General features: G+C 41.0%; 1 long non-coding RNA gene across 1 annotated transcript; it reads right to left on the reverse strand.

Moving 5' to 3' along the window:
• Window positions 1-1235: 1235 nt before the first annotated feature.
• Window positions 1236-6976, reverse strand: LOC139184018 (uncharacterized). The gene is made up of 2 exons (XR_011567432.1): window positions 6556-6976; window positions 1236-5891 (listed from the first exon to the last, which is right to left on the reverse strand). It is a non-coding gene; the product is annotated as an uncharacterized lncRNA (long non-coding RNA).
• Window positions 6977-22683: the final 15707 nt, after the last annotated feature.

Raw genomic sequence — 22683 nt, forward strand, 5'->3', positions numbered from 1 at the left:
TCTGCCACTGGAATCCAGAGAAGTAAATGACATTCAGGTCAGATCAACATAGTGGCTTGGACTGTAATATTTGTTTTTCTAAAAATAACTGCTAGCTTCATATGCCTCATTCTGTTGATGTGACAAAGACTTAACCCTTGATCAAACATTAGGAAGGTTCTTTGAGCCTTCTTTTCTACTAGGCTTCCACCTTGAGCCCTGTCCTTGGCTTGTGGAGCCCAGTTTGAGCAAGAATACTGCTAATTTAGGTACAATCACCCATTCCTGATATCTGATCAAAGCCTTCATACCCTACTCTCAATGTCTAAGTCCTTGGCCTGCTTTTAGCAAGAATCTCCCAAATTTGCTGTGTGCTTTTTGGCGATGTTCCATCCACTGACCCCTTTTACCCTGCTTGTTGGAGCTGTAAATCCCCAGCTGTCTTTGCTGTATTGGGAGTTGAGTTCAGTTTTACTGAAACCCCTATTGCAGTAGTACTGAATAAAATCTGTCTTCACTGTGTTTACTCGTGCTCAGCTCCTTCTCTTGAGAGCTGTTTGAACTATATCATGATATTTGATGTTGAAAGTTCAGCTTCTCTGTACACCAGTACCAAATCAAATCTCAGAGACAAAGTTCTGGGTGAAGTGGAAAGGACAGCTTCATTGCTTTGCCAGGCAAAGGGAGACACAGTGGAATGTGTCATGCCCTCAAAACCATGTGTCCCAACATGGGGAAGATAGTAAGAAGATTTATAGTAATTATTCAAAGAGGGCATGATCAGTCCACGGACATTCTTCCAATGGGTGGATGGCGAGGTGAGTAGAAGTTGACATCATCAAGCTTCAGGTTCAGTTGGTCTGGGGTCTGCATCCTTGTGGTCAGTGTATCATCATTAATCACTAACTTCTCCCACCTGGAGGGGATTTCAGTATCTGTGAAATAGCTCAAAGATATTATTGTGTGTAACTGTTGATGGGGAAGCACAAGGCTGCTCCTGACTGTTTGTTTCCCCTGGTCTCACATCCTCTTCCTTCTCTAATTAACAATTGCTTGAATCTGCCCATTGGAACTCAGGGAAGTGACCTTATGAAGGAAGCCTGAATGAAGGTTTTTCCTTATAATCAAAGAAATGGGGACAAAGAAATTCTGTGTGCCCAGGAGACTCACAGGGCTCTGCATGGTATCATATTGAAAAACATGGAAATCTTCACAGTTCATTTAATCAAGTTAAGGTAACCCAGATGGCAACAAAGTAAAACTCTACCACTGTATTTTTTTTTATTCAAATACCTTGAATCAAAGAGTTGCTTCAGAACTACAAAGTCATTCTTACATTAAAAATTGCATGAACATCATCATGCTCTGGTAGAGAAATGGCCCTTGATAAAACCCATAACACATAGTGTGCAGTTTCAAAAAAAAAAGCAGACAGAGAATGTAGAATGGGGAGAGGGAAAAGGAACAAAAGAAACCAAACTTCCTTCAAACCCAACAATCCACTAATATAAAAATTCGGATAAATAAAAAACACATAAGAAGAGGACAGCAATAAATACAAGTCTATTAGTAATTACTATATTTGCACATGAACTGAACTTCCAATGGAAAGAAAAAGACTGTCAGACCTACATTCTTATAAATCTAAGCTACATTTTAAAACATCAGATCACATCAGATCAGATCAGTTGCTCAGTTGTGTCCAACTCTTTGCGACCCCATGAATTGCAGCACGCCAGGCCTCCCTGTCCATCACCAACTCCCGGAGTTCACTGAGACTCACGTCCATCAAGTCAGTGATGCCATCCAGCCATCTCATCCTCTGTCATCCCCTTCTCCTCCTGCCCCCAATCTCTCCCAGCATCAGAGTCTTTTCCAAGAAACATAAGAATACACAAACTTTGAAAGTGGAAAACTGGCAAAAGATATACCTGGCAAATATTAACCCCCAAAAGTTAATGTGTGTGTGTGTGTACTAATGCTCACGCATGCACACACACACACACAGAAATTAAACCAAAAAATATCGCCAGAAGAAGAGAAGGTAATTAAATAACAATAAAAGAGTTACTTCATCAGGAAAAGAAAATATTCATAAACTCGCATACCCACTCCAGTGTTCTTGCCTGGAGAATTCCAGGGACGGAGGAGCCTGGTGGGCTGCCATCTATGGGGTCTCATAGAGTAGGACACGACTGACATGACTTAGCAGCAGCAGCATAAACTTTCATATATTTAATAATGGAGTTTCAAAATAAATACAGCAACAATTGACAGAACAACAAAGAGAATTGACAAATTCACTGAGTTATTTTTAAACTATCTTTTTCCATAATTGATAGGAAAATCTACCCCCACATTCACCAAAATCACTAAAGATATATAATATCCGAAGAGCAAAATTAACCAACTTTGATTTAACTGACAAACGTAAAGAATGTTGCACGCCCAAAGTAATGAAAACACATTTTTAATCACACAGTTACGAAAAATGACTTCGAGTTAGTCTACAAAAGTAGCCTCAACACATTTCAAGGAATTGGTTTCATAAATATCACATTCTTTGACAACAATGCAATGAGAGATTTTTTTTTTAAAGACCAGAAACCAGAAAACAAATTTATGGATATCAAAGGGGAAGGACAGTAGGAGGAATTGGGAGATTGGTGTTCACATATATACATCACTGTGTATAAAATAGATAACTAATGAGAACCTTCTACTCCTCCATCTTGTGATAGCTCATAAGAAATTATCTAAATCCAGATCAAATTCAAGGGAAGTTGTGATGCTCATTGCCCTTGTAGGAGTCCACATTTATGAAGAAGCACTGTGGAAAGAGTCATAGTGGCCACTATGCCTTGGGTCCTCTGGATGACCCACAGTGTGCGACCCTCCACTTGATGCTCCGATGCCACTGGGGTGCCAGAGACCCACGGCTGGGTCTTTCCTAGCCCCCACGTGCTGGCTCCAGGGACTCCCACACGTTGCTGCAGCCCATGGCCATACAAAGATGGGCACAACAAAGGACAGAAATGGTACGGACCTAACAGAAGCAGAAGATATTAAGAAGAGGTGACAAGAATGCACAGAGGAAATATACAAAAAAGATCTTCATGACCCAGATAACCACGATGGTGTGATCACTCACTAGAGCCAGAAGTCAAGTGGGCCTTAGGAAGCATCACTATGAACAGAGCTAGTGGAGGTGATGGAATTCCAGTGGAGCTATTTCAAATCCTAAAAGATGATGTTGTTAAAGTGATACACTCAATATGCCAACAAATTTGCAAAACTCAGCAGCAGCCACAGGACTGGAAAAGGTCAGTTTTCTTTGCTATCCCAAAGAAGGGCAATGTCAAAGAATGCTCAAACTACCACACAATTGCACTCACTCAATGCTAGCAAAATAATGCTCAAAATTCTCCAAGCCAGGCTTCAACAGAACATGAACCATGAACTTTCAGGTGTTCAAGCTGGATTTAGAAAAGGCAAAGGAACCAGAGATCAAATTGCCAACATCCACTGGATCATTGAAAAAGCAAGAGAATTCCAGAAAAACATCTACTTCTGCTTTATTGACTATGCCAAAGCCTTTGGCTGTGTGGATCACAACAAATTGTGGAAAATCCTTCAAGAGATGGGAATACAAGACCACCTCCCCTGCCTCCTGAGAAATCTGTATGCAGGTCAAGAAGCAACAATTAAAACCAAACATGGAATACCATTGTTCCATGTCCATTGGTTCCAAATTGGGAAAGGAGTAGGTCAAGGCTGTATATTGTCACCCTGCTTATTTAACTTATATGCAGAGTACATCATGTGAAATGCCAGGCTGGATGAAGCACAAGCTGGAGTCAAGATTGCTGGGAGAAATATCAATAACCTTAGATACACAGATGACACCACCCTTATGGCAGAAAGTGAAGAACTTAAGAGTCTTTGATGAAAATGAAAGAGAAGAGTGAAAAAGTTGGCTTAAAACTAAACATTCAGAAAACAAAGATCATGGCCTCTGGTCCCATCACTTCCTGGCAAATAGATGGGGAAATGATGGAAACAGTGACAGACTTTATTTTAGGGGGCTCCAAAATCACTGAAGATGGTGGCTGCAGCCATGAAATTAAAAGATGCTTGCTCCTTGGATGAAAAGCCATGACCAACCTAGACAGCATAGTAAAAAGCAGAGACATTACTTTGCCGACAAAGGTCTGTCTAGTCAAAGCTTTGGTTTTTCCAGTGGTCATGAATGGATGTGAGAGTTGGACTATAAAGAAAGCTGAGCACCAAAGAATTGATGCTTTTGAACTGTCGTGTTGGAGAAGACTCTTGAGAGTCCCTTGGATTGCAAGAAGATCACACCTGTCAACCCTAAAGGAAATCAGTCCTGGGTGTTCATTGGAAGGACTGATGCTGAAGCTGAAACCCCAATACTTTGGCTACCTGATGTGAAGAACTGACTCATTGGAAAAGACCCTGACCCTGGGAAAGATTGAAGGCGGGAAGAGAAGGGGACGGCAGAAGATGAGATGGTTGGATGGCATCACTGACTTGCTGGACATGAGTTTGAGCAAGCTCCGGGAGCTGGTGATGGACAGGGAAGCCTGGGGTGCTGCAGTCCATGGGGCCGCAAAAAGTCAAACAATACTGAGTGATAGAACTGAACTGAATGAGAACTTACTTTATAACACAGGGAACTCTATTCAGTGCTCTGTGGTGACGTAGGTGGGAAGGAAATGTAAAAGAAGGGGGATATATGTATATTTGTAACTGATTCACTTTGCTATACAGCGAAACTAACACAACATCATAAAGCAACTCTACCCCGGGTTAACAACAACAACAAAAAGACCAGAAACCTTTTAAAAAGAGAATATTTAGAGATTAGGCTTGTCACACTCTAATCAGGCTCCTCCGAGCTCATTTTCAACTAGGCCTCAACTGATGGGTTCTTGTTTTTGTTTCTGCATTGTCAAATTTTAGCAAGAATCCTACTGAATTAGTGTAGCCAGAATCCTCCCTCCCCTGTATCTTATCACTCTTGGTGGTGGGGGTGCTGGTGGTGGTTTAGTTGCTGTGTCATGTCTGACACTTGCGACCCATGGACTGTAGCCCGCCAGGCTCCTCTGTCCATGGGATTCTCTGGGCAAGAATACTGGAATGGGTTGCCATTTCCTTCTCCAGTGGATCTTCCCAACCCAGGGATTGAACCGGGGTCTCCTACATTGCATGCAGATTCTTTACCAACTGAGCTAATCTGGGAATTCCTCCTCTACCATGCCTCAGGTGATGTCTGCTTTCAGTAAGTATTCTTTTACGTTGGGCTTCCCTCACCCCTGACATTTCCTCCTCTTAGGAATTTTCTATTCTCTGACCATCCACCCCTTAACTTGGTTCCTTAGCCAAAAATTCCTACTTGTTCATGCTGTGTATGGAGTTGATCCCAATCATTCTTCCCCACTGCTAGATTCCATTGCAGTGATCCCTGTACCCAATCACAATGCCTGCCCCCCCTTGAATAAACTCTGTCTTACTGTTCTTTATTGTTGTTCAGTCGCTCAGTCACTTCCGACTCTGTGACCCCGTGGATTGCAGCATGCCAGGCTTCCTTGTCCTTCACTATCTCCCAGAGTTTGCTCAAACTCATAGTCCATTGAGTTAATGATGCCATTCAACGATCTCATCCTCTGTTACCATTAACAGCTTTTTTTTTTTTTAACAGGAGGGATACAATTTTTATCTCTGATAATACACCAAATTTTGTTCCCTTCTGAAACCTGGTGGTTTAGTCGCTAAGTTGTGTCCAACTCTTGCGACCCCAGAGCCTGTAGCCAGCCAGGTTTCTCTATCCATAGGATTCTCCAGGCAAAAATACTAGAGTGGGTTGCCATTTCCGTCTCCACTTCTGAAACCTAGCAAAGCCAAAATTAAGGTATTATTTGAAAAGTTAACTCACAAAGTCAGGGAAAATCAGGCAAGGACACACCAGCAACATTTTAGTCCTGAAAAGCAGATAGATGTTATATTCTTGGTAAATCTTGAAAAATGCCAGATTCCAGACAGCTATAAGAAAAGCTAAAAGCCAGTCTGACTTTATATCTCAGAAACCTCAAAATGATGTAAGAAAGATATGGTCTTTTCTATCAGGGGAGAAGCTATAAGAAATAAAGGAGTGATTCTTTCTTAGAATAGTTGAACAGAAAGGTATATAGCCATCTTGTGAATAAGATTCCTAAAATGGTAGCTCTTGCCAATCCTTTGCTCTTTTCACTTCCTGATTCTCCTTCCTCATAAGAACATTTTGGTGGGCTAATTTCACAGGCTTTATCCTGGACATGAGCAAAAAACTGAAAGGGTGAGGAAAAGAGTTAATATAAACTCTCCAATCAGGAACTTACAAATACTACTTGTAGTCCTCATGGAGGAGGACTCATGGAGGAGGACTCCTCATGGAGGAGTCCTCATGGAGACCAATCGTCCAATAAAAAACTTAGGCGACATCCAGGAAAGATCGAAACTCTGGTCATCAACCTATGAGGAGTCAGAGGAGGGAACCTGCGTCTTAGGGATACAAACCAAGCAGACTTCCCACTCAAGTGTGCTCGCTCCCAGGCCTTTGTCTGTAGCACATCCTTCTGCAGAAATAAAGACTGCCTTGCCGGGCCATTTTTGATTGTCTGTTTTATTCCTGTGACACCGTTTGAGAGCATTTCCAACAGTGGTAAATCAGATACTTCTGGAACTGGAACTGAAGGTGGTGGCTAAAATAAAAAAGATACAGAGGGCAATGAGAAAACTCTTTGAGGCAGATCTTCAGATCATCTTTTCCAATCAACATTACAGGCAATTTCTCCTCCCCACCAAGTAGATGGGCTTTCTCTGTGGCTTAGTGGTAAAGAAACTGCCTGCAATGCAGTGGATGCGGGTTTGATCCCTGGGTCAGGAAGATGCCCTGGAGGAGGGCATGGTAACTCACTCCAGCATTCTTGCCTGGAGAATCTCCTGGACAGAGGAGCCTGGCAGGCTATGGTCCATAGGGTCGCAAAGAGTCAGACACAACTGAAGTGACTGAGCACGCACACATGCACCAAATAGACATCGAGGTAGTTAGTCTCTGGAGAGGAAATTGGGGAAAAGGAAGTAAGACAGAGGCCAGCCACGTGGCAAGAGTGTTACTGAATCTAAACTTGGTCTGCTTGCCACATAACAGGCTAATAATTGGGAGACAAGTTGTTGAGGCAAGGAATAATGACTTTATTTGGAAAGCCAGGCATCCGAGAAGATCTGTCCTAGAGTACCATCTTATCAGGGTCTGGACGCCAGTTTCTTTTCTAGAACAGAGATGGGGATGAGGTAAGGAACTAAAGTAAAATGGCCATTGGTCTTGCAAATATCTCCTGGAATGGCCAGCATCATGGAGGAGATATGCTAATTTTTTTTTTTTCCTTTTCTGCAGACTTTTACAGGTGGGCAGGGTCAGAATGTCTCCCTGTGAGCTGTGAGCTGAACAAAGGCATTTCAGTTTAACTTTCAGGCAGAGGGGCAGGGTTCCCTGAGGCAGGCCATTATGTATGCTTAGAGTTACAGACAGCATGCTTTCAGAGATTATAGAAACAAAAGCAATGGAAAGCAAAGGTTTAAAGTAAAAGAAACATATCAAACATGGAGTCAGATTCTGTTTTTCCCTGTTACGAGAGGTTGAAGCTTTTAAAGAAAGCTGTTCAGTGAGGAATTCTCAGGAATTTAGAGAAATCTTGGGGAACAGTTGAGAAAGCTGATCTCTGTATTCTCCATGCTTAATTCAATTTTTTAAATTAACTTTTAAACAATTGAAGTACAATGTACATACTGAGAACTCTTAAGTGGTGTAAAAGACTGTGAAATGAATCAAAAGATTATTTGCTGTCTGCAGGAGAAAACTGTGTGTCTAGAGCAAGCCCTTCCAGGTCATCTGAGTCTATAAGCTATTGAAAGGCTGCTGCTGCAAGCTGGGAACGACCCTGGGATTCATGGCCTCTGGAGGAGAGGAATTTGATCCAGGGCCAGAGACAAGCCTTGATTATTCAGAGCTCTTTGTATAATAAAGTTTTATTAAAGTATAAAAAAGATAGAGAAAGCTTCTGACCTAGACATCAGAAGGGGACAGAAAGAGTGCCCTTTTGCTAGTTTTTAGTAAGGAGTTTTATACCTGTTAGCAAGCTGCTAATTAGAGAAAGGAAACGCCTCAAAACTGAAAGAGCTGCACCAGGCCCCTCACCCACAACATGCACTTTGAGATAGCATTGGCTCAAGCTGAGTCATCCTGGGTCATGACTGAACTGACATGAATCTTGAAGAAAGGCAGATTTCCGAGCAAATAACATAGCTTAAGAAAACATTTCCCTGAGAAAAACACATTGGTTAGCTCAAGTTTGAGATCAAGTTCAGGTGGAACCAGGTGGTGCCATGACAACACAGGATTAGAAGAGGGAAAAAAAAAAAAGTCTGCCATTTTCCTCCTGTGGCTTGGAGACCTCTGGCCTCCCTACTGAGCCTATTAACACTCTCACTATGACCATTTCATTATCTTTCAGCTATTTTAAAAGTTTGTAAGTTTAAATATCAGTAGACAGCTAAAAACAATGCAAAGTATTCTTTTCTGTAGATTTGCAAATAAATTGTCTGATGGAGGGACAACTGATTTCCCTCCAGCCAGCCCCCACCACAAAAACCAGTTCTGAATCTGTTTGTAAATTCATTTCATGTCTTTTGCACCGTTTGTAACTTTCTGCTTGTTCCCTCACTAAGTAATTTAAAATCTGTGCATTTTGTATCTATATGGCAGTCATAATTTTACCTTAAAAAAAACCCCTCCTCTTTAATAGTGTACTGATTAAACCCTCCTCTTTAATAGTGTACTGATTACATATATATTATATACATATATAATATATATAAAATAAAAACATATTTATATATATAAAATATATATAAAATAAAAACAAAAGTTGATCATTTCTTTATCTTGTTCACAAACTTAGTATTGCTGTCAAACCCTAGTTTGTGTGCTCAATATACAGTGAGGCCAAACAAACCAAAACATCAGAGTTTGGTGTGCAGAGAAAGGTTTGTTGTAAGGGCCAAGCAAGGAGAATGAGTGGCTTGTGTTCAAAAAGCCCAGATTCCCCAGTACTTTTCAAGGAAGAGCTTTTATAGGAAAAATTTGAGAGATGGATGGCAGGGAGTGTAATCTTCCTCTGATTTGGTTGGTGCTGAGGTATCAGGCTGGTGTTCCAGGAATCACAATCATCAGTCATCTAGTTCCAACCAGTCTGGCTCCATATGCTTGTGCTCAGACTGAAGTTACCATCTTCCACCTGGGTGGGGACATTACTTTGCCGACAAAGGTCTGTATAGTCAAAGCTACGGTTTTCCCAGTAGTCACGTACAGATGTGAGAGTTGGACCATAAAGAAGGTTGAGAGCTGAAGAATTGATGCCTTCAAACTTTCTGGTGTTGGAGAAGACTCTTGAGAGTCCTTTGGATGGCAAAAATATCAAACCAGTCAATCCTAAAGGAAATAAACCCTGAATAGTCATTGGAGAAGGCAATGGCACCCCACTCCAGTACTCTTGCCTGGAAAATCCCATGGATGGAGGAGCCTGGTAGGCTGCAGTCCATGGGGTCGCTAAGAGTCAAACATGACTGAGCGACTTCACTTTCACTTTTCACTTTCATGCATTGGAGAAGGAAATGGCAACCCACTCCAGTATTCTTGCCTGGAAAATCCCAGGGACAGAGGAGCCTAGTGGGCTGCCGTCTATGGGGTCGCACAGAGTCGGACACGACTGAAGCGACTCAGCAGCAGCAGCAGTCATTGGAATGACTGATGCTGAAGCTTCAATACTTTGACCACCTGATGCTGGGAAAGATTAAAGGCAGGAGGAGAAGGGGATGACAGAGGATGAGCTGGTTGGATGGCATCACCAAATAAGAGTTTGAGCAAGCTCCGGGAGATGGTGAAGGACAGGAAGGACTGGCGTGCTGCAGTCCATGGGGTCGCAAATAGACACGACTTAGTGAACGACAATAACCTGGGTAAAGGGCATGGCTAATTCCTATAGAAGAACCTAGAGACATATTATTATGTATATGTGTTGAGGTGGAACCAGGACCCTGCCCCACACTGCACTCTTTCTTCTTTCTGCATTTCCTCACTCCCCTAATTAGTACCTATTTGATTATGCTCTTAGGGAACTCAGGGAAGGTCTAGGAGGCAGAAAGCCTTTTTTCGTACAGATAAGAAATGAGGGGCATGAAACGACTTTGTGTCTAGGAGGGCCCCAAAGGGGCCTGCTCAGTTTCAGCCTCTTCCACTTTTCTTTGATACTCCTCAACCTTGAGGGAACAGGTGCTAGACAAGAAAGGGAATAACATTTTGGGTAGAGAGGTTAATCATAAACTTGGCAGAAGAACTCAGCTTTCAGTTCAGTTCAGTTCAGTTGCTCAGTTGTGTCCGACTCTTTGCGATCCCATGAATCGCAGCACGCCAGGCCTCCCTGTCCATCACCAACTCCCGGAGTTCACTCAGACTCACGTCCCTCAGTGATGAGTGATCACTCAGTCAGTGATGCCATCCAGCCATCTCATCCTCTGTTGTCCCCTTCTCCTCCTGCCTCCAATCCCTCCCAGTATCAGAGTCTTTTCCAATGAGTCAACTCTTCGCATGAGGTGGCCAAAATACTGGAGTTTCAGCTTTAGCATCGTTCCTTCCAAAGAAATTCCAGGGCTGATCTCCTTCAGAATGGACTGGTTGGATCTCCTTGCAGTCCAAGGGATTCTCAAGAGTCTTCTCCAACACCACAGTTCAAAAGCATCAATTCTTCGGCGCTCAGCTTTCTTCACAGTCCAACTCTCACATCCATACATAGGGGGACTCAGTTTCAACAGCATGTTGACTTTTAAAAAATGCACATTGTGAGAGTTTCAAGGTGAGTTTTATTTGGGGCAAAGTGAGGACTGTAGCCCAGGAACAGCACCTGAGATAGCTCTGAGAAACTGCTCCAAAGAGGTTGGGGGTGGGGGGTGGCGGGGGGGTGGGGTGGGCAGCAGTGGAGGGTAGAGGTCAACCTATACATTATTTTGCTGAAGGGAGAGTTCATTTGATCAAGTACTTATCTTTGCAAAAGTTTTCTGCTAGTCACAAGGAGCTAATGTTACTTTGAAGGGATTTATGAGGAGGACTTTCCTGGTGGCTCAGATGGTAAAGTGTCTGCCTACAATGTGGGAGACCTGGGTTCAATCCCTGGGTTGGGAAGATGCTCAGGAGAAGGAAATGGCAACCCACTCCAGTATTCTTGCCTGGAAAATCTCATGGATGGAGGAGTGTGGTAGGCTACAGTCCATGGGGCTGCAAAGAGTCAGACACGACTGAATGACTTTACTTCACTTCATTAGATATGAGGAGATGCAAGGATCGGGCTCGTAAAATCAGTTTCTGAAAATATCTGACTTCTGAAGATCTGTTCTGCCCATTTTCCCAGAGGACAGAGTGCCTCATTCCTGATCTCCACCTTGAATTCTTTGCAGATATATTGAAGGTCAGTGACTACAGTGATTCGTGATCTCATCTTTGTAGAGGCAAATGGCAAGGGACAATTTTTAGCTGACACCACCATACATTAAAATTAGGATTTTCTGTTTATGAAAAGATAGTTAAGATAAATCAAAAGCAAGTGACGTGATGGGAAGAAGTCTTTGCAGTACACTTTCCTGCCAAAGGATTCATTCAGAATATATGAAAAACTCCTAAAAATAAAAGAGGAAAAGAAGCAGAAAATTCAAATTTAAAATGAACAAGTAATTTGAACAGAAAGATATCTAAATGGCCAATAAACTTTTTTAATTATTGGACAAATGACAACTTTAATCACATCACAGTACTACAGAATAGAAAACATTAAAAGCCTGACAAGAGTCAGTGTTCATGAGGATATGCAGTAGCCAGCTGGATACTGACTGTGTATTGCACAACTTCTTTGGAAAACTCTTCAGCTGTAACTACTCAAAATGAATATTTACATCCTTATGAGCCAGCAATTCCATTAAAAGTTCTTTAAGTCTCTCTGATTTTTAATAGTATGAGTCTATTACCAAGAGTAAGCTCATCTTTATATGCTGTCAGAAAGTCAGTTTGTGAATCTTAAAGAGAACTGGACTCAAATCTGGAAATGCAGTTGGAAGTCACCTCAAAGAGGGCTTTCAGCAACAACCAGCATCCCTTCACCTGCAGTCCTCAAAAATGTAACCAACTTAGTAGTCAGGGAGGTAGAGAGACAACTGAGAGAAATTTAATATGATTGATGTAGATTTAGTTAGGATCCTGAGTCCTCAGTGAAACTTTCAAGATTCACAGTAGGTTTGAGACAAGTGAAATCTGTATCACATAAATATATAACCAGATACTATAAAACTCTTAGAGGAAAACATAAGCAGAACACACCTGGACATAAATTGAAGCAATATCTTTTTGAATCCTAAAGTAATGAAATTAAAAGCAAAAATAGTAAATGGGACCCCATTAAACTTAAGCTTCTGCACAGCAAAGGCAAAAAGACAACCCACAGAATGGGAGAAAATATTTGCAAGTGATGCAACCAACAAGAGACTAGTCTCCAAAATATACAAACAGCTCATACAGCTCAAAAACAACAACAAAAACCCAACCAAAAAAAATGGGCAGAAGATCTAAGAAGACATTTCTCCAAAGAAGACATATAGATGGCCAAAAAGTATGTGAAAAAATGCTCAACATCACTGATTATTAGAGAAATGAAAATCAAAACTGCAATGAGGTATCACCTCATACTGGTTGGAGTAGCCAGCATAAAAAGTACACAGACAAATGCTGGAGAGTATATGGAGAAGAGGGACCCTTTCTACACTGCTGATGGGAATGTAAATTAGTACAGTCGTTATGGAGAATGGTACGGAGGATCCTCAAAAAACTAAACATAGAATTACCAGCAATCTCACTCTTGGGCATGTATTCAGAGAAAACCATAACTCAAAAGGACGTGTGTACCCTCATATTCACTGCAGCACTATTTATAACAGCCAGGATATGGAAGCAACCTAAATGCTCATCAACAGAGGAATGAATAAAAAGGATGTGGTATATATAGACAATGGAGTATTTGTTGTTGTTGCTTAGTCACTAAGTTGTGTCCAACTCCTGAGACCCCATGGACTGTAGAGCCCACCAGGCTCCTCTGTCCATGGGATTTCTACTGGAGTGGGTTGCCATTTCCTCCTCCAGAGGATCTTCCCAATCCAGGGATCAAAACCACATCTCTTGCATTGCAGGTAGATTCTTCACCAGGGAAGCCCAAAATGGAATACTAATAATACTCAGCCATAAAAAAAAAATGGAAATAATGCCTTTTGCAGAAACATGAATGAACCTGGAGATTGTCATACTGAACGAAGTAAGCTAGAGAAAGACAGATATCATGTGATATCACTTATATGTGGAATCTAAAAAAAAAAAAAAAGGTACAAGTGAATTTATTTACCAAACAGAAATAGAATCACAGATGTAGAAAACAAACCTACGGTTATTGGGGGGAAAGGGGAGGGGGATAAATTGCGAAATTCGGATCGACTTATACACACTATTATATATAAAATAGAAAACTAATAAGGACCCACTGTATAGTACAGGGGACTCTACTCAGTACTCTGAAACGAACTATATGGAGAAAGCATCTAAAAAGCAGCAGTTCTAAGTACATGTATAACCGACTCACTTCGCTGTAAGCCTGAAACTAGCACAGCATTGTAAACTAACTACGTTTAATCTAAAATTTTAAAAAGCAGCCTAACTGGTCAGCAAAGGAACATTAGAGACTAACCACTCTAATAAGCTTACATTTAAAAACCGTCAACACAATATGACTACTGAAATGATTACATAGCATAGCCAAGTGAAGTATATTCCAGAAATACAAGGGTGGTTCATCCCAGGTGGAAAATCAATGCAATTCACCACATGAACATGAAAAAAAGGAGGAAAGATATATGATGATTCTTATTTATTCAGAAAAATCATCTGGTAAAATTCGACATCCATTCATAATGCATTTTCTGAAAATCCCTCTTAGCAAACTAAAAGAGAAATTCTTTAATTTGATTTGCCATATCTGTTAAATGGACTTTTCTGATGGCTCAGACAGTAAAGAATCTGCCTGCAATGCAGGAGACCACAGTTTGATCCCTGGGTCTGGAAGATCCCCTGGATAAGAGAATGGCTATTCATTCCAGTATTCGTGCCTGGAGAACTCCACCAACAGAGGAGCCTGGCATGCTAGAGTCCATGGGGTCCAAAAAGTTGGACATGGCTGAGGGACTAACTTGATAACTGATCTGTTAAATACCATAGCAAATACCATACCTAATGTGAGTTACTGAAAGCTTTTCCCCTAAAATCAGAAATGATGCCCACTCACAAATCTAGATGCCCACCCACACAACAACAAATTGCATAGAAAAACATCATTATGACTTTGTGATCCACAAAACTTTCCTAAACAGGATATAAATCATGCTTCCCATAAGGGAATGTATTGATAAAGTAAACTTCACTAAAAAAACTTTACCAACCTTTACTGAAAGATATTCTTTTAAGAAAATGAAAGGCAAGCAGATGAATGGGAGAAGGTATTTGCTATACTTATATGTTCACAAAGACTTGAACTCATGAAATAAAAAGGACTCCTTGAAAAACAAAACAAAATAGGTAACCTAATAAAAGGAAGGGCATGAAACATGAAAATCAGGACATCAAAATGAAAAAAAAAAAAAGTAGGATATCCAAATGGCCTATAAACATAGAAAAACATGCTCAGCTTGATTAGACTCCAGGAGATTATAAGACAAAACCACAATGAGGTACCAATACACACCTCCCAGATTCACTAAAATGACAGGCAGCACCTTGTTTGCATTGAAGAGCGAAATACACACTGGTATACTCACATTGTAACTTTTTTGTGGCAGTATTTATTAAATACTAAAGCTGACATGGATACCTTCAGTTCAGTTGACTAGTGTCTGATTCTTTGTGACCCCATGGACTGCAGCACGCCAGGCCTCCCTGTCCATCACCAACTCCCAGAGCTTGCTCAAACTCATATCCATTGAGTCGGTGATGCCATCTGAAAGTTTATTCCTGAGCCTTGAAAGACACTGGGATTCTTGGCCTCTGGAGGAGAAGAAGTCAATCCAGGGTCAGTGATGACCTTTTGTGTAATAAAGTTTTATTAAAATATAAAAGATATAGATAAAGCTTCTGACATAGACATCAGAAGGGGGCAGAAAGAGTGCGCTCCTGCTAGTCTTTAGCCGGATGTTATATAGCTACTAGCAGGCTGATAATTGGAGAAAAGAAAGGTCTCAAAACTCAGAGACTGGCACCATGACCCTCATCCACAACATGCATTTTGAGATAACACTGGCACAAAGTGAGTCATCTCAGAACATAAAATGATGGACATGAATCTTGAAGAAAGACAGGTTTTTAAGTAAATACGTAGTTTCATTAACATAGATTAGGAGAACAATGTATGAATAAAATATACCAGTTTGTTGACCCCTTATCGGTTCGGAGTCTTAAGCAGAATCAACTTGAAGAAAGACAGAGTCTAGGATAAATGCATAGTTCACGAACATAGCTTAAGAAAAACATTTCCATAAGAAAAATGCATTGGTTAGCTCAAGGTTTGGGAAAAGTTAAGTTCAGGTGGAGCCAGGTGTCATCATGGCAACGCAGAATTTTAAGAGAAACGTTTTAAATTTGTATAGAGAAGAGGGGAAAAATCTAACACGTTTGTTTCCTCCTGCTGCTTAAGAGAGATAAAAAATGTCTGACACTTGCAGCCTATTTCCTCCATTTGGAGACCCCTGGCCTTCCTGCCTATTACCCTCTCACAGCCATCTCATTATTACCATCTCATCCTCTGTTGTCCCCTTCTTTTCCTGCCTTCAATCTTTCCCAGCATCAGAGTATTTTCTAATGAATCAGTTCTTTGCATCAGGTGGCCAAAGTATTGGACTTTCAGCTTCAGCATCAGTCCTTCCAATGAATTTTCAGGACTGATTTCCTTTAGAACTGACTAACTTGATTTCCTTGAAGTCCAAGGGACCCTCAAGAGTCTTCTCCAACATCACAGTTCAAAAGCATCAATTCTTTGGCGCTCAGACTTTCTTTGGTCCATGCATGACTCTCAGATCTATGCATGACTACTAGAAAAACCGTAGCTTTGACTAGACGGACCGTGGTCGGCAAAGTTAACATCTCTGCTTTTTAATATGTTGTCTAGGTTGGTTATAGCTTTCCTTCCAAGGAGTAAGGGTCTTTTAATTTCTTGGCTGCAGTCACCATCTGCAGTGATTTTGGAGCCCAAGAAAATAAAGTCTGTCACTGTTTCCATTGTTTCTCCACCTTTTTGCCATGAGGTGGTGGGACCAGATGCCATGATCTTTGTTTTTTGAATGTTGAGTTTTAAGCCAACTTCTCCACTCTCCTCTTTCACTTTCATCAAGAGGCTCTTTAGTTCCTTTTCACTTTCTGCCATAAGGATGGTGTCATCTGTTTATCTGAAGTTATTGATATTTCTCTGGGCAATCTTGATTCCAGCTTGTGCTTCATCCAGCCCAGCAATTTACACAATATATTCTGCATACAGGTTAGATGGTAAAGAAGCCACCTGCAATGCAGGAGACCTGGGTTCAATCCCTGGGTTAGGAAGATGCCCTGGAGGAGGGCATGGCAACCCACTCCAGCATTCTTGCCTGGAGAATCCTCACGGCCAGAGGAGAACTGGGGGTGGGAGGAGCTACAGTCCATAGGGTAGCAAAGAGTTGGACACAACTGAGCCACTAAGCATAGCATTCTGCATGTTAAATAAGCAGGGTGACAATAAACAGCTTTGACATACTCCTTTCCCAATTTTGAACCAGTCCATTGTTCCACATCTAGTTCTAACTGCTGCTTCTTGATCTGTGTACAGATTTCTCAGGAGGCAGGTCGGGTGGTCTGGTACTCCCATCTCTTCTCTTTAAGAATTTTCCACAGTTTGTTGTGATCCACACAGTCAAAGACTTTGGCGTAGTCAGTAAAGCAGATGTTTTTCTGGAATTCTCTTGCTTTTTCAATGACCCAACAGATGTTGGCAATTCAATTTCTGGTTCTTCTGCCTTTTCTAAATCCAGCTTGAACATCTGGAGTTCACAGTTCGAATACTATTGAAGCCTGGCTTGGAGAATTTTGAGCATTACTTTGCTATCATGTAAGATGACTGCAATTGTACAGTAGTTTGAATGTTCTTTGGCATTGGCTTTCTTTAGAGTTGAAATGAAAACTGACCTTTTCCAGTTCTGTGGCCACTGCTGAGTTTTCCAAATTTGCTGGCATATTGAGTGTAGCACTTTAACAGCATCATCTTTTAGGACTTGAAATGGCTCAGCTGGAATTCCATCATCTCCACTTCCAAAGAAGGTGATGCTGTGTGTATGTTGGAATTGGAAGGGAGTCCTCTAATATGAGCGCCTTCTGGAAAACCAAACGAGTAATTCTAATAAGCACTATTATTCCCAATTATACCAAATGAGAGCAGCACTCATTGACAAGCATCTAGAATTAGTCAACAGAAAACACATCATCTTCTATCAGGATAATGCGAGACTGCATGTTTCTTTGATAACCAGGCAAAAACCCTTAACAGCTTGGTTGGGAAATTCAGATTCATCCACTGTATTCATCAGATATTGCACCCTTGGATTTCCATTTATTTAAGTCTTTACAAAATTCTCTTAATGAAAAAAAAATTTCAAATACCTGAGAGATTGTAAAAGGCACCTAGTTCTTTGCTCAATAAGATAAGAAGTTTTGGGAAAATGGAATTATGAATTTGTCTGAGAAATGACAGAAGGTAGCAGAACAAAATGATGACTATGTTGTTCAATATAGTTCTTGGTGAAAATGAAAAATGTGTCTTTTATTTTTACTTAAAATCTGAAGGAACTTTTTGGTCAACCTAATACTACTCCACCAACAGCGCACACGGGTTCCCTTTCTCCACTTCCTCACTGCTGCTGCTGCTGCATCGCTTCAGTCGTGTCCGACTCTGTGCGACCCCAGAGATGGCAGCCCACCAGGCTCCCCTGTCCCTGGGATTCTCCAGGCAAGAACACTGGAGTGGGTTGCCATTTCCTTCTCCAATGCATGAAAGTGAAAAGTGAAAGTGAAGTCGCTCAGTCGTGTCCGACTCTTGGCGACCCCATGGACTGCAGCCCACCAGGCTCCTCGGTCCATGGGATTTTCCAGGCAAGAGTACTGGAGTGGGGTGCCATTGCCTTCTCCGCATATCCTCACTAGCTCTTGTTATCTCTTGTCTTTTTATTATGGTCATTCTAACAGTTGTGCAGTGATTTCTCATTATGGCTTTGATTTGTATTTCCCTAATGCTGTGTTTCTTTTCATACACCTGTTGACCATTTGTATGTCTTTGCCAAGTTTTTAATTGGGTTAGTAGTTTTTATTATTGAGTCATTTTCTGGTCTTTAAAAAGAAGAAAATCCTGACATTTGGGACAATATGGATGGGCCTGAAAGAAACTATGTTCAGCGAAATAAGCCAAACACAGAAGGACAACTATTCCACGATCCTTCTTATGTGAGGCAACTAAAACAAACATATAGCAGTAGACAACAGAATGATGGTTACAGGTAATAGAGGGACAGGGAAATGGGGAGCTGAACTTCAATAGTTTGTCACACAAGATGAGTAAGTACTGCCCGAGATAATGCCTACCATAAACAGTACAAACAATATAGTTAATTGTGCACCTAAAAATTGATTGAGGGTAGATCTCATTCTATGTGTTCTTACCGAAATTTTAAAAACACACAACAGAGGCACAGAGAAAAGTTTTGGATGTGATGGATGTGTCTATTACCTTGATTGTGGTGATGGTTTCGGTGGGGATAGGCATGTGTCCAAACTCAACAAATGTGTACCCATTAATTATGTGCATTTTTTTGTGTATCAGTTATACCTCAGTAAAGCTCGAGGGGGGAATTTATTTGACTACAGTGTCCTTTCTTCATGTAATGCCTAATAAACATTTCCTGAACCTAGCTTTCTCAATCTTCCCATGGGAAACATGACCTCAGCCAACAGAGGAATTTTAATTTCTTGAACAGTGAAATGAAGGCCAGCGCTTAAAGAACACACATCTTGGCAGAATTACTAAAACTATGGTGCAGTCAGATGGGAATGGAGAGTCAGATCTGGTGGTGATGTCCACGACAGAAAAAAGGGAAGGATGAGGAGGCCTACTGGGGATATTTTGATTATGATGGTTGAAGGAACGGATACTAAGGTTAACTGCCTTACTAACAGTGTGATGCTGGATAAGTGACAGAAACTTTGTGAGCCTAGCAGCTTCATCCATAAAAAGGAAAGAAAAACTAGAAATTACTTATTGGACAGTAGTATGATCAAATAAAATAATCTGAGTAAAACTGCATGAAACCTAATAAAATCACAATCACTACAAATTACTGGGACTTTCAGTCCGTTCAGTTCAGTCACTCAGTTGTGTCTGACTATTTGCGACCCAATGGACTGCAACACCCCAGGCTTCCCTGTCCATCACCAACTCCTGAAGCTTGCTCAAAATCATGTCCATTGAGTCGGTGATACCATCCAACCATCTCATCCTCTGTTGCCCCGTCTCTCCTGCCTTCAATCTTTCCCAGCATCAGGGTCTTTTTCAATGAGTCAGTTCTTCACATCAAGTGGCCAAAGTGTTGGAGTTTCAGCTTCAGCATCAGTCCTTCCAATGAATATTCAGGACTGATTTCCTTTAGGACTGACAGCTTTGATCTCCTTGCAGTCCAAGAGACTCTCAAGAGTCTTCTCCAACACCACAGTTCAAAAGCATCAATTCTTTGGCACTCAGCTTTCTTTATAGTTCAACTCTCACATCCATGCATGACTACTGGAAAAACCATAGCTTTGACTAGATAGACCTTTGTTGGTAAAGTAATGTCTCTGCTTTTTAATATGGTGTCTAGGTTGTTCATAGCTTTTCTTCCAAGGAGCAAATGTCTTTTTATTTCAAGGCTGCAGTCACCATCTGCAGTGATTCTGGAGCCCAAAAAAACAAAGTGTCACTGTTTCTCCATCTATTTGCCATGAAGTGATGGGATCAGATGCCATGATCTTTGTTTTATGAATGTTTAGTTTTAAGTCAACTTTTTCACTCTCCTTTTTCACTTTCATCAAGAGGCTCTTTAGTTCTTTGTTCTCTGCCATAAGGGTGATGTCATCTGCATATCTGAGGTTATTGATATTTCTCCCGGAAATCTTCATTCCAGCTTCTGCTTCATCCAGGCCGGCATTTTGCATGATGTACTCTGCATAGAAGTTAAATAAGCAGGGTGACAATATACAGCCTTGATGAACTCCTTTCCCCATTTGGAACCAGTCTGTTGTTCCATGTCTGGTTCTAACTGTTGCTTCTTGACCTGCCTACAGATTTCTCAGGAGGCAGGTCAGGTGGTGGGTATTTACATCTATTTAAGAATTTTCCAGAGTTTGCTGTGATCCACATAGTCAAAGGCTTTGGGTATTCAATAAAGCATAAGTAGATGTTTTTCTGGAACTCTCTTGCTTTTTCAATGATCCAATGGATGTTGGCAATTTGATCTCTGGTTCCTCTGCCTTTTCTAAATCCAGCTTGAACATCTGGAAGTTCACAGTTCACATACTGTTGAAGCCTGGCTTGGAAAACTTTGAGCATTACTTTGCTAGCGTGTGAGATGAGTGCAATTGTGTGATAGTTTGAACATTCTTTGATTGTGATAATTACGATCACCCAATAGGGAACAGGGCTTCAACCAGTAGCTCAGTGTTAAAAAACCTGCCTGCAATGCAAGAGCCTCATGAGACATGGGTCTGATCCCTGGGTGGGGAAGATCCACTGGAGGAGGGCACAGCAACCCACTCCAGTATTCTTGCCTGGAGAATCTTCATGGATAGAGGAGCCTGGCAGGCTACAGTCCATAGGGTAACAAAGAATCAGACACGACTGAAGCGACTGAGCATGCACATACAAGGGGGAACATCCCCAACTATTGTGTATATAAATCTGATACCCATGGAGATGTGAGTTAAAATTTTCCAGATCCTAAGGATGTGCCTTCTTTTTGCTCATGCCCCATGTGTCCATCCATGGCCATCACAGGGCAACAGTGGCCCCCTCATTCCAAATTTCAACATGGTTCCTATCCTCATTAAATAATGCAACACATATGCCTAGGCAGTGGACCCCAGTTTTTGAGGCCCATGATATTCAGTTTTTCCATTTTCACCTCCTTATCACTGTCAACTTCCAGCCTTCTCCACATCCTGTTCATGTATTATCTACTTTGCCACCTGTTTTACAAATTTTCTTAACCTACAGAATTTTCTATGTGATATCATTCCATCCATTGTTTATTTTATTCCATCATTTCTTCATCATCTGATTATTTTTTCTTTGGGATTATTAAATAGACTCCTTGACCAAGCCCAACATGCTTCAAATCAATTGTATCATTTTGTATCTTCTATTTACATCAATCTAGTCACTCAAGTTAAAAAGGTTGAAGTTATTCTGGCCACCTTTCTGTCCTTCATTAATTCACCATACCAAATAAATGACCAACACCACTCATTTTATCTCCAAAGTATATGGGTATATATAAATATCAAATGTACCACTTATAAATCAATATAGATACATGTAAACATAATGTTTAAATGTATAAATAATACATTCAGATTCTCCTTCCTCTGTCATTACCCCAGTTTATGTCCTATCTTTTCTCAACTGAACTTCTTAAAGTCTCCTGCCGGAGTCCAACTCCAGCAGCCAGGGATTCAACCTGAAAAGATGAATGGTGTCGGTGAGAAAAATGAGGCAGCCTCTCATTTTTCTTGGACTGCCTCTTTATTTCAAGTTTAAGATTCTCTTTTATACTTTTACAAAAACATTAGGCCAGAGGTTTGACATTTTCAGTTCCCTCTATCCCAGATTTATATCTCCATAAATCAATGTTGCTCTTCAAACAGAGTTCCTGCTATGGTGATTCTCTGGGAATCAGCCTTATCATCTATTATCTACCTCTTCCAATGTGTCCTATAGTTAACTTGTGATTACATTGTAACTCATGCTACATTCCTCAGTTTACTACTTATCTTCCTAAATCCTGTTTGCCCCTAACATCCTGAGCTCTCTCTTAAAAAGGCTTCTAGCTATAGTGTCTCTAAAAATTCCTAACTTCTATAAGCTATAGTAAAATATGCTAACTTTACAACATTCCTTAAATCTTTAACTTCTGTTTTAATTATTTCTAAGCCCTAAATTCAGTAAACTCCTTTACCATAAACATTCTCCTCACAAATAGGCTTCAGATAGCAATCCCTTCCATGGCCTCAAGCTACAGCCTATGTGCTCATCCTGGAACAGTCTTTTATAAAAGTCCTTGAACAAATGTCAATGATTAACTTTATGAATTATTTTCTGAGCACAGCTGCAGAAGGCTTTGTGCCTTCTCATGCTCCTCTCAAGACCAATAAGCACCTTAATATTCCTTTTCAGTCAACTCAGCAGAGAG

Source organism: Bos indicus, chromosome 7 (genome assembly GCF_029378745.1).
Source record: "Bos indicus isolate NIAB-ARS_2022 breed Sahiwal x Tharparkar chromosome 7, NIAB-ARS_B.indTharparkar_mat_pri_1.0, whole genome shotgun sequence".
Lineage (NCBI taxonomy): Eukaryota > Metazoa > Chordata > Mammalia > Artiodactyla > Bovidae > Bos > Bos indicus.